General features: G+C 36.4%; 1 protein-coding gene across 1 annotated transcript in view; it reads right to left on the minus strand.

Annotated features, from left to right (window-relative positions):
• Positions 1 to 15,622, minus strand: part of LOC121385750 (zwei Ig domain protein zig-8-like) — an 81,006-nt gene that overhangs the window by 54,553 nt on the left and 10,831 nt on the right. The gene's annotated exons all lie outside the window — the stretch shown is intronic.

Genomic DNA, 15,622 nt, shown 5'->3' on the forward strand with positions numbered 1-15,622 from the left:
AGTAATTTACACTTGCACCCAGACCAAAATAACAATGCATGCAACCCTGTGAGTAGTAATTACCATGTACTGAATGACAATGGTAATATATGTTGATAGGTGGTCTGGTAGTAACCATTCAAGCTATTGTGGGCTCTCTGTCAAGACTGGGCAGTCGGATAATCATTTTTATAAATCAATAATTTATTGACTAATATGACTTATCATGTGCAGCAGGCAATACACAAGAAATTACCGTAAATTCTGTACATAACAGATAGTTGAGTTATGTGCCAATGGTTTGGATAGTTTGGAATGAAGATGAAAAAAAAAGTGTATGAATTAAGATCACAGACCCAGCTAAATTAACATTTAAAAGTTGCATGTCGTAGTTTTTGGATGTTCATGCAAGTATGAACCATAAAACTGCTTAACGGGACATACCCTAGTTTCAACCCGTGAAAATTAACATTTAGTTTAGTTAATCTACAAACCTGTAACACATTTGGATAAAGTTACAATTAAGTGAAACATGAGTCTGTGACTTTGAAATGGTGAAATACCCTCTAAAAATAGACTAAAACTCGACTCCATAACTGTTACTTCTCAGAAACACATGCGTTTTTAAAAATATGAGAAATGCATTTTGTGATATTAAGAACACCAGGATGACCAAAAACACTTTGAATGTACAGAAACGGATAATCTAAACAATAAAATCTAAGTAAAGTATGATTTCAGTTATCAAAAACGGTTAAAATAATCAAAAATCTGCGTTAGTTTTTAAAAACTAGGAAATGTCCCTTTAATTTACACACTGTATGAATGACGTAGCATGTTAGTATGAAGCCATTCATATATAGTAAGTCTGTAAAGTGGTCACTCAGTGACGATAACACATTTTAGAGTGAAAATTTCACTATTTCACTCTAAAATGTGTTATCGTCACTGTAGAAGTGTTATCTTCACTGTAGAAAACCGGAACTATTTTGCTGCTGGCATTTTAAAAATAAAGGTAAATTGCAAAAAGTTATATAATAAATAGAAAATTTCATGTTTTTTTGTCAAATATGATTTATATCTCATCTCGTGAAGTTTGCAATCATATCACAGTCGTCGCGTAAGATATGATTGCAAACTTCACAAGATGAGATATAAATCATATTTGACAATATCGTGAGATATGATTGGAAACTTCACAAGATGAGATATAAATCATATTTGACAATATCATGAGATATGATTGCAAACTTCACAAGATGAGATATAAATCATATTTGACAAAAAAAACATGAAATATCCTCTATTTATACTTGTGTTCTGATGAATATATCATGATTTAACAAATGTTCTGCTGTAAAACAAGAAATGCAAATAGATGCAGATGTACATAAAGAGTTCATATGAACCAAATTCATGGAGACTTCTATATAGCCAGAATTCTTGTTATTTTTATTTGCATTTTATTGTGCTCTCAGCACCATGTGTCACTATAGAAATGGTAATATTCAGTGATCTTACAAGACCGATGACCATTACCGTTCATTACACCATTATACCGGCTTCAAACGGCTTCCTGGCGAGATCCCACAAAGTGAAATACTTCACATCAGCTTGGCGCTAGCAGCCCTCCTCCACAAACGGAAGAAAATGAAGAAAAAATAAATGTAGAAAAACAGCAGAAGTCTGGCTATTTGAAAACGAAACTCACACTCCAATAGCAATAATGAACAAAACTTGTTTCATAATTATGCGTATCTTCAGGCATATAAACCCAACACTGAAAATGCAATCACTTCCATTCCTGCATTAGTTTTGATGTCGGCAAAATATTGGCATCAAAAAGAACAAGCTTAGAATTCTATTAGTCCCATTTCTGCCATTCCCCAACTGGTTTTTTATGACTCGGGGCAACTGTTTTTTATGACCAATTCAATCAGAACACTGACAAGGCAAGGAGGCTGCTATTATTCCTACCCTCAAGTGTTACAAACAAAATATCACCGTTGATTGTGAAAAAACAAGCACAGCTAAAGTGTTTCAACTATGATTCATACTTAAGCAAATTGTGGCAATATTAAATATTTAAGATGTATCTGAAGAATTATGAAGCACAGCTATGTGTACTTTGCCTCAAGAGCATAAAACTTAAAATACATGATTGCTTTTTTAAAAACCCAAATATTTTCACTGATTCATAACTGAAGATGCAGGTGTAGGGAACATTAATCATAGTATGAAATAGTTTAAAAAAATAATGTCTTTGTTTTTGTTCACCGGCTGCAGTGTTAATTAATGGCCATGCATGCAGTGTGTACTTGTTTGTTGGTCTTGTTTAACAACATCAGGATGTAGGGAACATTAATCATGGTATATATGGAATAGTTTTACAAATAAGGAAGAAAGAAGGAAATGTTTTATTTAATTACCAATTCAAAACATTTTACTTATGGTTATATGGTGTTGGACATATGGTTCAGGACCACACAGATATTGAGAGAGGAAACTCGCTGTTGCCACTTCATGGGCTACTCTTCTTGATTAGCAGTAAGGAATCTTTTATGTGGACCATCCCAAAGACAAGATAACATATACCATGGGCTTTGATATACCACTCGTAGTGCTGCAGTTTTAATTGCGTGCAGTGATATCATACACTCAACAAAATTAATTTACAACACCACTAGAGCACATTGATTAATGAATCATTGGCTATTGGATGTTAAACATTTGGTAATTCTGACTCATAGTCAAGATCACAACTTTTATACACCAGTCGTGGTGCACTGGCTGGAGCAAGAAATAGCCCATTTAATAGAGACACCGATGGTGATCAATCCAAGACAGACCATACATCAGGCAAGCACTTTACCACTGGGCTACGTCCCCCTCCCTAGTGTGTAATTTTGCTATTTTTTTCTTTGTGTATGTACAAAACACATTTGTTTTTGGTTTTAGAAACCATACAAAGCTTGTATTTTTGTTCATTGTTTAACATTGGTCAAAATTTATTCAAACATCATTTAGAAATTATCTATGATTAAAAGTTAGTAACATGCACCTACCAAAATGTCTAATGGCCCTTAATTTTGTTGATGATGTTTAACGTGAGGGCTCATCCATAAAGTAAGTATTAAATGTTTTCACCCCACCATCCTATGCATAAGTTTCATCACAATTCACCTACTCAATATACGATGGAAGGAAGGAAATGGATTATTTAATGATGCACTCGACACATTTAATTTATGGTTATATGACATCAGACATATGGTTAAGGACCACACTTATACTGAGGAAGGAAACCTGCTGTCGCCACTTCACAGGCTACTCTTTTCGATTAGCAGCAAGGGATCTTTTATATGTACCATCCCATAGACAGGATAGCCCATACCACGGCCTTTGATGTTCCAATCGTAGTGCCCTGACTGGAGTGAGAAATAGCCCAATGGGCCCACTGACGGGGATTGATCTCAAACCAACCGCGCATCAAGCGAGCGCTTTACCACTGGGCTACGTCTTGCCCCCTACCTACCCAATATACATGTTTATCATCCATTAAAGGAATTTGTAGGAGATATCGCTGGCACAATAATTTGTGATCTCCTGCGATATTCTCCTAGGAGATTTTGCTTCTTTTGTTACGTCACTGTGTATGTTTCAGTGCTAAACCTATCATTAGTGATGTCACACCACTGTTGTTCTGACAGTTAACGACTAGTTATCAACTTGTGCTGATAAATTATGATATCACAAGATATAAGGGGAGTATCCTCTATATGAACTTTTAAGGCATAATAATTGACAAAATTTAAGAATACAAACTGTGTATTTAATAGGCATAATTTTATAACACTGGTATATATTTATGAACAATGTACTCAGTCTGTAAAAGTATTGGATCATCCAGGGCCCTGTTCCATGAAGCGATCTTAGTGCTAAGATCACCTCAAGGTAGCACTAAACCAAATAATTTCCGGCTGGCTCAAAGTTTGAGGTGCACCGAACTTTTGATAGAGAAGTTAACATCACAAGTCTTGTGATTGGTTATAAATATGAGTGTGCTGGTTGTAAAAAAAATTAGTTTCATCTGGGCTAAAAATGTATGCAATTTTATTTCATCTAGTACCACTGTGTCAAGTAGCCTTGTGCTTGGAACATGTATGGGATACCTGTAAAAACAAGTATAAAATTTTGTGTGAAACTAGGAGTGTGGTAAAAAAACATCTGGTTATACCGAAAATGAGCCATGAAAGGTGCCATTTTCTTAAGTTAATACTTTGAGGTAGGGGTTGTAGTATTGATATTTATGGGTCATAGTTTGGTTGATATATTGCATATAGTGTTTTTAAACACAAATGTTAACATGGTCACCTATGGGATTTTATTTGGTATAGTCATACCTTAAGTGCAAGGTAGTTATGCACTTAGAATTAGATCGCTTCGTGGAATGGGGCCCAGGACACCAGTCTATTCCAATTATTTTTCTTTCTTTACAGTTAATGTCAAGCATTTTGGCAGTAATTAAGTTGCATTTCCCAGGGGAACCTGATTCTATTTTACTTAGCTATTCTATTAGTTACTTTTGAAACACTGGACATTAATTGTAACAAATATCAAACATGGTTTTTAACTTGTCATAGTTTGTGATTTTCATGCTGAATATTTGTTTTACAATTAATACCCAACAGCACATATGGCTAATCAATTAAATTTGAGTTGTCTGCTCCACAGTTGACTATAAATCAATTTTCGCCTCCTTCAGAAATACGGTAATTGCAATGTATTAATTTAACTGTTCTCAATAAGTTTGTTTTCTTTTTCCATTTAATTCCTATTTCATGCAGAGTATTGTTATAGTAAATGAATCTACAAATGTCAAGCTCAGCCTATACACAGAGGCAATTAGATGCATTCTCGAGTCATATTTTCATAACAGATACACAGGAAAGATGTCAGGATTGTGTGAGTACTAGTATTCCTGAAGGTGTTATAATCCATTATTTGCTGCACCTTGTCACTCTTGTTAAAATATCCTTTTTATATAATAGTAAACATTTACTGCGGCTGCTTAATACAGGTAATTTAGTGATTTGGGATCTGATTTAGATGGCCATTGGTCGCGTTAGACAGATGGCCACTTATTACAGGTGCATTTACATTAAAAAAAAAAAATTGGGGGTGGGGGATGGTGTTGAAAAAGTGGCTGCATAAGGCAGGTGACCACTGAATACAGGTGGCCGCTAAGACAGGTTTGACTGTAACTTCAAACTAACAGGTTAAATTTAAAAACTACAGAGGTCAACCTACCTGTAATTATCAAAGAAAGATTTGAAAAGGTATTTCAGTAGCTTATATTATTTTTATATAAACTATGACCAGTAACAACACCGCAAACGATCATATGGTGCCTTATGCTTAATTAGAATGGTGTAATCTGGTTCATCTGTTCTGAATGATCTATTTGTGTTAAATGATGCTTATGCACATGATGATATTTATATAGGCTTCCAAATCAATTCCTATTACCAATAGTGATAACATTTTCCAATACAAATGGTAAAAACGATAGTTATATATTGCTATAAGCAAAATTAAGGATAGCTGAAGGAAGGAAGGAAGGAAATGTTTTATTTAATGACACACTCAACAAAATTAATGTTATTTACAGTTATATGGCGTCGGACATATGGTTAAGGACCACCGGATATTGAGAGACGAATCATGCTGTCGCCACTTCATGGGCTACTCTTTTCAATTAGCAGTAAGGGATCTTTTATATGCACCATCCCACAAACAGGACAGTACATACCACAACCTTTGTTACTCAGTTGTGAAGTTCTGGCTGGAACGAGAAGTAGCCCAATGGGTAAGGCTAGCTGAAGATCACTCACTTAAAATGGTGCTATGCAATTAGTGCATCTTAATATAGCCAAACAATGGCTGATGCTGAATGTCCTTATCATTATCAAATTCTTTGGGTGCCCTATATATACATAAAAAGGTACTCAAATTGCATGATATGAATGCTCAATATGCATGCTTCAGGTTCTCAATTCACATGTTCTGAGTATTCAATTCACATTCTTTTGGTACTCAATTTTGCATGCTTCTAGTGCTCAGTTTCCATGCTTCAGATGCTTAATTTACAAATAGAGATACTTGTCATTGCCATAAACTTAATTCCATGGGGAAACAATGCTAATCATAGCTCAACAAAACCCAGACATTGTTTCATCTTCTGTACAAACATCAACCATTATTTAAAGGTGGTAAAGCTGTCTGGGGATTAATCACCAGTCTCACAATTGAAGAAGGTAAAATGTGATATAAAGACGACCTCTTCAACATGTCTGGCACATTAAAGTTTCAGCACCGGCCAACAAGCACCAATCCACTCAGACTGGACTATATAAATCATTCAGGAAGGTTACAAATTTAATTTTGTCAAACAAAATTGCTTCCATAAGTAGCCAATGTAATGATGGCACTTCTCTCACTTTGGAACATGAAAGAAAATTATATCTTTAAGCGAACTCAAGATGAGATTGTGTCTGATGACAAGACTGACTGAATTAACTCAAGGTGTCTATAGTACAAAGGTCTGAAATTATTATGTACAATCAGATATCAAATATTTAACATTTGATCATTTGAAAAGAAGAGCTTTGGGCATAACAGAGTTGGGTATGGGGGAGGCTGGGAGTGGGACGTAACACAATTATTTATTATGCCTTGGAGTCAACCTTAAATTGGCTGTAATCCAAAAGACTTGTTAAGTCTGTTTGCGCCAAATGAGAACTGATGAATCAATATGTAACTATAATGAATAATGATAAAACTAATTTAAAAACACATTGTTATATTTTAAACCCACACCAATTTGCATAATGGCATTCCTCCACTTAAAACATCATGCAACAGATTCCCTATCGCATCACTGTTTGGTAATAATCCAACCACTGGATTCCAATATACAATATTGAAATTGTCACTTACCATAAGCCATGTGATGGCTCAAAATATTGTATGTTCCCCAAAGTGATACTATCATGTCACACAATTGCTTCATTATGACAAAGGGGCAGGACGCAGCCCAGTGCAAAGCATTGGTCTGATACACGGTCAGTTTGGGATCGATCCCTGATGGTAGGCCCATTGGGCTATTTCTCATTCCGGCCAATGCACCATGACTGGTATATCAAAGACCATGGTATGTGATATTCTGTCTGTGGGATCGTACATATAAAAGATCCCTTTCTACTAATGGGGAAAATGTAGTGAGTTTCCTCTCTAAGACTATATGTCAAAATTACCAAATGTTTGACATCCAATTTAGTCGATGATTAATAATCATGTGCTCTAGTGGTGTTGTTAAACAAAACAAACTTTATAAATGTTTTCATTATCACAAGATATGATCAGTAAGTGGATGGCGGCTATATATATATTTTTAATTCACAATCCTTCTTGAAGCTATAGGACCCAGAGTTTTTCTTCTGTCCCAGATATCTAATGCCCAATGACTGGCATACAAAATGCCTTTCATTTTCAATGTAATCTTCACCACAAAAAAAAAAAATGAATCCTGTGAAAATATTTATACAACCAACAGGAAATTGTATTTTCAAAATTTCATTTTTCTTTCCAATCTTGATGACACGACACTTAACACATGTGTCAAATCTTCTTTTTGCCTTTTTCTTTCACACATTTGTTTTTTTACTCTACAAATTTGGTTTCGATTTTGTACCATTTGCTCATAAATCTTGAATGATCAACTTAAACGTGCTCATTAAAAAAGTCTGTCACCAGAATGTAATGAAGAACTCTCGAGAGATCCAACCAGACATTGATAGACGATCACCTTCAATTGAACTGTCTCCAGAGGAAACGTCTGAGCTTTTGAATTAAACAGATTTAAGCAAATCATTTGTCAAACACAATGACATTCGCAATTGAAGAGGTTCAAAAATGAAAGACACATCCCAAAACAAATGTGCTTATATATAGTGAAACCATTGAAAACAGGCCCTCTATATAAACCATAATTCCCTCTAAAACGAAATGTTTTTCATAGTCCATATCAAACACAATGACATTCGGAATTGAAGAAGTTAAAATAATTTAAAGACACATCCCAAAACAAATATGCTAAAATATAGAAGGAAATGTTTTATTTAACGACACACTCAACACATTTTATTTACAGCTATATGGTGTCAGATATATGGTTAAGGACCACACAGATATTGAGAGAGGAAACCCGCTGTTGCCACTTCATGGACTACTCTTTTCGATTAGCAGCAAGGGATCTTTTATATGCACCATTCCACACAGGGTAGTACATACCACAGCCTTTGATATGCCAGTCGTTAAGGAGTCTGCATGTAGAATATAAATTTACTATAATTTCTGTTTAGCTGTTATATATATGATTTGCTCAATTCTGATTTGATGATTTTACTAAGAAATTGAATGCTATTCTTTGATAAGTGCAGAAAATGAAACTGAATGCTATTCTTTGATAAGTGCAGAAAATGAAACTGAATGCTATTCTTTGATACATGCAGAAAATGAAACTGAATGCTATTCTTTGATACATGCAGAAAATGAAACTGAATGCTATTCTTTGATATGTGCAGAAAATGAAACTGAATGCTATTCTTTAGTAAGTGCAGAAAATGAAACTGAATGCTATTCTTTGTTAAGTACAGAAACTGAAACTGAATGCTATTCTTTGTTAAGTACAGAAAATGAAACTGAATGCTATTCTTTGTTAAGTACAGAAAATTAAACTGAATGCTATTCTGTGACCAAAATGAAGAAAATTAAGTCATTACAGAATATACGATGTCAGTATGGAAAACAGATTATGACGAGGCCTAGCTAGCAGGATGAAAGAAACTGATTTATGTCTCTATCTCAAACTATGTGAGCCGTTGCTTACAATAATAAGAATTGAAGAGTTCATTTCCAAAACATGATATACGCACATATTTCCAAATACCGTAGTTAGCACTGAACATATACTGATGTTATTAGTAAAACTCAACAATACGATAAAAGAGTTTCCATCAAAACGCAATCTATGTCCATTAAACAGAATGTTAAAACATTCTTGTTTTGTTTTCCTTTTTATCAGTGAATTTATCAAGGTATAGCAGTCACAAATTGTATCAAATTGCATAGCATAGTGAAGTGAATTCAAACTCAGTTTATCAATACGTGTATATACTGTAAAACAGGAAAACAAAAACTATGCATATAAATTCTATGTTAATTGTTTGCACCCAAACTTCAAGTCGTGAAATTTAAATGCACATATTTCAACATTTGGTGGACAGGAAGAGAGAAAACCTGCTCTTGCACAAACATGTACTGGTAGGTCTCTCATACCAAAACAGAAGCCTACTGTAAATCAGGAAATGTTAGCGAACATAAAATGTTAGCGAATTTGGCGAGGTCTCTCATACCAAAACAGAAGCCTACTGTAAATCAGGAAATGTTAGCGAGCATAAAATGTTAGCGAATTTGGCGAGGTCATACAAGACGCTAATATTTCATGACGCTAAATTTAAAGAGACATACAACAGACTGTTCCAAAAAACATTTGTGTGATTGTCTTATCTGTGATTAACTGAACTCGCAACAGTGGTTACATACTATTGATTAAACCAAACGGATAGCAAACAACAAAAGTTAGTTAGCATGCACATTACTGTAATTTTCTGCTAAATTCAAGATGTCTGTAAGCTGCATAACGTCAAGATTTGTCAAAATATTATTTCAGCTGATCCTACAACTTAAGTTTATTTGTTTTTTAGTTTCTGACATGACGACTCCGTCTATTTCTTGTTCTAGCCAGTATGCCACGACTGGTATATCAAAGGTCATGGTATGTGCCATCCTGTATGGGATGGTGCATATAAAAGATCCCTTGCTGCTAATCAAAAAAGAGTAACCCATCTAGTGGTGACAGTGGGTTTCCTCTCTTAATATCTGTGTTGTCCTTAACCATATGTCCGACGCCATATAACCATAAATAAAATGTGTTGAGTGCATCGTTAAATAAACCATTTCCTTGAATTTTCTTTGTTGTACAATTCAAGAGTAACAGGCTCTGTGACCCATCAGGGGTGGAATGTAGTCTAGTGGTTAAGTGCTCGTCTGATACGCGGTCAGTCTAGGATTGATCCCCATCAGTGGGTTATTTCTCATTCCAGCCCCAGCGCATCACGACTGGTATATCAAAAGGCCATGGTATGTGCTATCCTGTCTGTGGGATGGTGCATATATAAAAGATTGCTTACTAATAATGGAAAAATGTAGATTTTCTCTCTAAAATTACCATGTTTGAATCCAATACCTGATGATTGATAAATCAATGTGCTCTAGTTGTTAAACATTATAAAGTTTTTAAAAACATTTGGCTGAGAGAAAGAGAAAAAATCAGCTATTTGCACATTCATGTATGATTCTCCTTCCAAAATAGCAGCAAGGGATCTTTTATATGCATTCGTACAGGACAGTACATACCATGGACTTTTGATGTACAATTCATGGGGTACTGATTGACCATCTAGAGTAAATAGAGATTATTATTTGAGCTTGTGTGTCGTACTGATTTTATGAAATGAGGGTCAGGATTCTTGTATTGTGATGGCGAGAACGATACATGAATCCTGACACGAGTTTAATAAAACCAGTACAATTTACATGTGAGTGTAATAATTACTTTATTATCCACATTATCCATAATATTATTTTTATGAACAACAAGCTAGGACCATGTTAAAACATTTCAAATGTACCTAGAATGAGATGATGAAATGATAACATTTTTTGAAATGATGTCATTTTGTTAAGCATTTACGGTACACAAGATTCAGGAAGCTGCATTAAGTTATGATGTTGCTTCCCAAAATTATGTCATTCGCTGTGCATGTGAAATCATAAAAAAATTTAAAGTTTGTTTTGTTTAATGACACCACTAGAGCACATTGATTTATTAATCATCAGCTATTGGATGTTAAACATTTGGTAATTTTGATATATAGTCTAACAGAGGTAACACGCTACATTTTTCCATTAGTAGCAACGGATCTTTTATATGCATCATCCCACAGACAGGATAGCACATACCACGACCTTTGATATACCAGTTATGATGCACTGGACAGTACGATAAATAGCCCAATGGGCCCACCGACACTGATCGACCCCAAACTGACCGCGCATTTAGCGAGCGCTTTACCACTGGGCTGAATCTCACCCAGTGAAATCATTACAACACACATATGTCATACTGGTTATATTTCCCTGAATATTTTGAACTTCGTGGATAATAAAAGGTTCTATAACCAATCGTACATCACGCAAGCACTCTACCACTGACCTATATTGTATCCCCTGGTATTAATTAGAAAAGCCACAATTCTATTTAGCTAGAAATGTTTGGTCATAAATCTCATGTAATCAATTTTAAAAATCCACTGATAAAAAGGCTATCAGCTGAATGCAATGGAAACAATCTCAAGAGATCTAAACGGACATTGATATACGATGTTGTCCAGTTTAACTATCCCTAGAGGAAACATCGTTAGAAGTTTAAGAATTAAACAGATTTATTTAAATCTTGTCAAACACATTGGGAATGCAAATTGATGGAAGAACAAACAAAAAAGAAAAAGGAAAAAAATTTATGTTTAAAAACTACAAGGTAATAAATTTATACCTGGTAAATAATATACCATGTACAATGCCAATACTTTTTGTTACATTTATTTAAGTTTAAATTATTGCACAACAAGTTAAAACTGTTTATATAAATACTAATCTGAAGTAAGATTTCAAAGGCATTTAAATATCCCAGCACTGAGGGGGAGGGGGGATGTTGGGGTGATGGCAGGAGTTTGGTAAGGATTGGACGGGTGTGTGTGTGTGTGTATTCAGAAGGAAGGAAGTTATTAATTCAACTTTTAGCTGGGTTGAGGAAACAAAATTCTGACCTTTTAATTCAGCTCAGAGATGGATGACTAATGCGAACTTAATTCTTATGTCTATGGTTTATTACATACAATTCAAAGTTTCTGCCAGAGGGTACGAAGGGTAAAATTACACACCCTAAAATCTTTGAAACGATTAGTAATGGATAGATTTTTATAATTATCAGATAGATGATAGAAGAACTTCTATTTAAGTACATGAACAGTTTGTTTTCTTTGAAGGCACCACTATAGCACATCAATCAATTTTTAATTATTTATTGGCTATTGGATGTCAAACATTTGGTAACTCTGACATGGAGTCTTAGAGAGAAAACCCGCAACATTTTCCCATTACTACCAAGGGATCTTTTATATGCACTTTCCCAAAGACAGGATAGCACATACCACAGCCTTTTATCAGTTGTAGTGCACTGGTTGGAACTAGGAAACCCCAATCATTTGAATGGATCCACCAAGGTGGTTCGATCCTGCGACACAGGCACCTCAGGCAAGCACTTAACCGACTGAGCTAAATCCTGCTACCTAAGTACATGATATACGGTGTCCAATTTAAAAATAATATTTCAAACCCATAACCACCTAGAAAGGGTACTTATGATCCGTTTTGTTTTTATTACTCACCCTCAAATGATTTTCTGGCAGAAAGGCTGTCATTAAATAATATTCTAATTTTAGAAATATTAGAAATACCACAAATGGTTTGAAAAAACTCTCATAAATGTTATATTATAATATGAAAAAAAACCCTGTCTGCTGTTTGAACATGATGTGGATTTTATCCGAGACGTAGAAAAAAGAAAAGAATGAAATGTTTTATTTAACGACACACTCATCACATTTTATTGACGGTTATATGGAATCAGAAATATGGTTACTTCGTGGGCTACTTTTTGATTAGCAGCAAGGGATCTTTTACATGCACCATCCCACAGACAGGGTAGTACATACAATGGCCTTTTATATATAGCTGTCATGGTGCACTACCTGGAACGAGAAATAGCCCAATGGGTCCACCAATGGGGATCGATCCCAAACCGACCACACATCAAGCGAGCGCTTTACCACTGGGCTATGCTTCACCCCTGAACATAATGAGGAATTCACCAGAGATGTAGAAGACAGAGATGTATGATTTCTCCACATTTAACCATCAATTGAGAAAATGCCTAGGTATTTTTTTAATAAACAGATCTAAGCAAATCAGTGTCAGTTTATACACACTAATGATCAGGATACATGATAGTATGAACAAGAAAAAAAAAGAAAAAAAGGAAAGAAAAAAGAAAGAAAGAAAGAAAGGAAAAGAAAAAAGCATGCACATGGCTATCTTGGGGGTGGGTATTGGTGAACTGTAAAAAAGAGGAAATCTAGAGGGGTCCAGGAAATTCTTGAAATCCTAGGTTAAAATCTGTGCCATCTGACACATTTTGGAGGAAAGGATGATTAAAATGTAAGGAAATGCAAAATTCCATGAGATCCAAGAAGAATTCCCACCCCTGCTATCTAGAATATCAATTTATTATTGACTAGAGTTTGATAGTAGATTCATGAACCACTTTTATTTAGTTTTAAACACCTTAATTTAAAATCTTCTATGTAGAGATATAATGTTATGAAGAAAAGTTTCTTTTTTGACCATCAAACCATAAAATATTTCAATAAAATAAACCATAACAATTGACCCATATTTTAAAGGAACATCATGGAAACATTAGCTCACAAAGGTAACAAATGTGTCATCAGAATCAGATGGAAGAACTCTCTTGATGCAAATTAAACAGACACTGATTTAATTTCTTCTGATTTAGCCGTCTCCAGAGAAAATGTCCTAGTTCATGAATTAAACAGATCATAACAAATCATTTGTCTTTCAACACAGTGTCATTTAGTTGATGACAGTTCATAAGTATGGAAAGGAAAGGAATGTTTCTTAATGACACCTCAGCACATTTTAAACTCTGACAACTTGTAGTCCTGTACTTGGTGTCTGGCTTATGGTTATTTTGACATTCGGTCGACTGAGAAAAACCTTCTGTCATCATATAAGCTACTCCGAATGATAAAGCAGCATGTGATCTTTTATAAGTATTTTTCACAAACAGGACAGTACATACCATGGCTTTTGATGTACCAGCTATGGGGAATTGGTTAGGAACCAGAGTCAACTGAGTGAGATCAATCCTGCTACACGTCACCCCTCAGATGTGTGTTCTACTGCCGTGCTACGTCCTGCCCATCACACCTCAGATGTGTGCTCCATCCTGCCTGTCACACCTCAGATATGTTTTCTATTGCCGTGCTACATCCTGTGACCCATCACACCTCAGATGTGTGCTCTACTTCTGCACTACATCCTGCCTGTCACACCTCAGATGTGTTTTCTATTGCCGTGCTACATCCTGTGACCCATCACACCTCAGATGTGTGCTCTACTGCTGTGCTACATCCTGTGACCCATCACACCTCAGATGTGTGCTCTACTGCTGTGCTACATCCTGCCCGTCACACCTCACATGTATGCTCTACTGCTGTGCTACATCCTGCCCATCACACCTCAGATGTGTTTTCTATTTCCGTGCTACATCCTGCCCATCACACCTCAGATGTGTTTTCTATTGCCGTGCTACATCCTGTGACCCATCACACCTCAGATGTGTGTTCTACTGCCATGCTACATCCTGCCCGTCACACCTCAGATGCGTGTTCTACTGCCGTGCTACATCTTGCCCATCACACTTCAGATGTGTGCTCGACTGCTGTGCTACATCTTGCCCGTCACACCTCAGATGCGTGTTCTACTGCCGTGCTACATCCTGCCCGTCACACCTCAGATGTGTGCTCTACTGCCGTGCTACATCCTGTGACCCATCACACCTCAGATGTGTGCTCTACTGCTGTGCTACATCCTGCCCGTCACACCTCAGATGTGTGCTCTACTGCTGTGCTACATCCTGCCCGTCACACCTCAGATGTGTGCTCTACTGCTGTGCTACATCCTGTGACCCATCACACCTCAGATGTGTGCTCTACTGCTGTGCTACATCTTGCCCGTCACACTTCAGATGCGTGTTCTACTGCCGTGCTACATCTTGCCCGTCACACCTCAGATGTGTGCTCTACTGCCGTGCTACATCCTGCCCGTCACACCTCAGATGCGTGCTCTACTGCCGTGCTACATCTTGCCCGTCACACCTCAGATGCGTGTTCTACTGCCGTGCTACATCTTGCCCGTCACACCTCAGATGCGTGTTCTACTGCCGTGCTACATCTTGCCCGTCACACCTCAGATGCGTGTTCTACTGCCGTGCTACATCTTGCCCGTCACACCTCAGATGCGTGTTCTACTGCCGTGCTACATCTTGCCCGTCACACCTCAGATGCGTGTTCTACTGCCGTGCTACATCCTGCCCGTCATTATTTAAATTATTTAAACACCTCAGATGCGTGTTCTACTGCCGTGCTACATCTTGCCCGTCACACCTCAGATGCGTGTTCTACTGCCGTGCTACATCTTGCCCGTCACACCTCAGATGCGAAATATTTTATTATGTCTGCCGTGTCTCTAGTTTCGGGGGTGGGAAAGAGGTGGAGGATTCCTGCCCGTCTAAATTATTTCTTTTTCGTACGTACGA

The sequence above is a fragment of the Gigantopelta aegis genome, chromosome 2, assembly GCF_016097555.1.
Source record: "Gigantopelta aegis isolate Gae_Host chromosome 2, Gae_host_genome, whole genome shotgun sequence".
Lineage (NCBI taxonomy): Eukaryota > Metazoa > Mollusca > Gastropoda > Neomphalida > Peltospiridae > Gigantopelta > Gigantopelta aegis.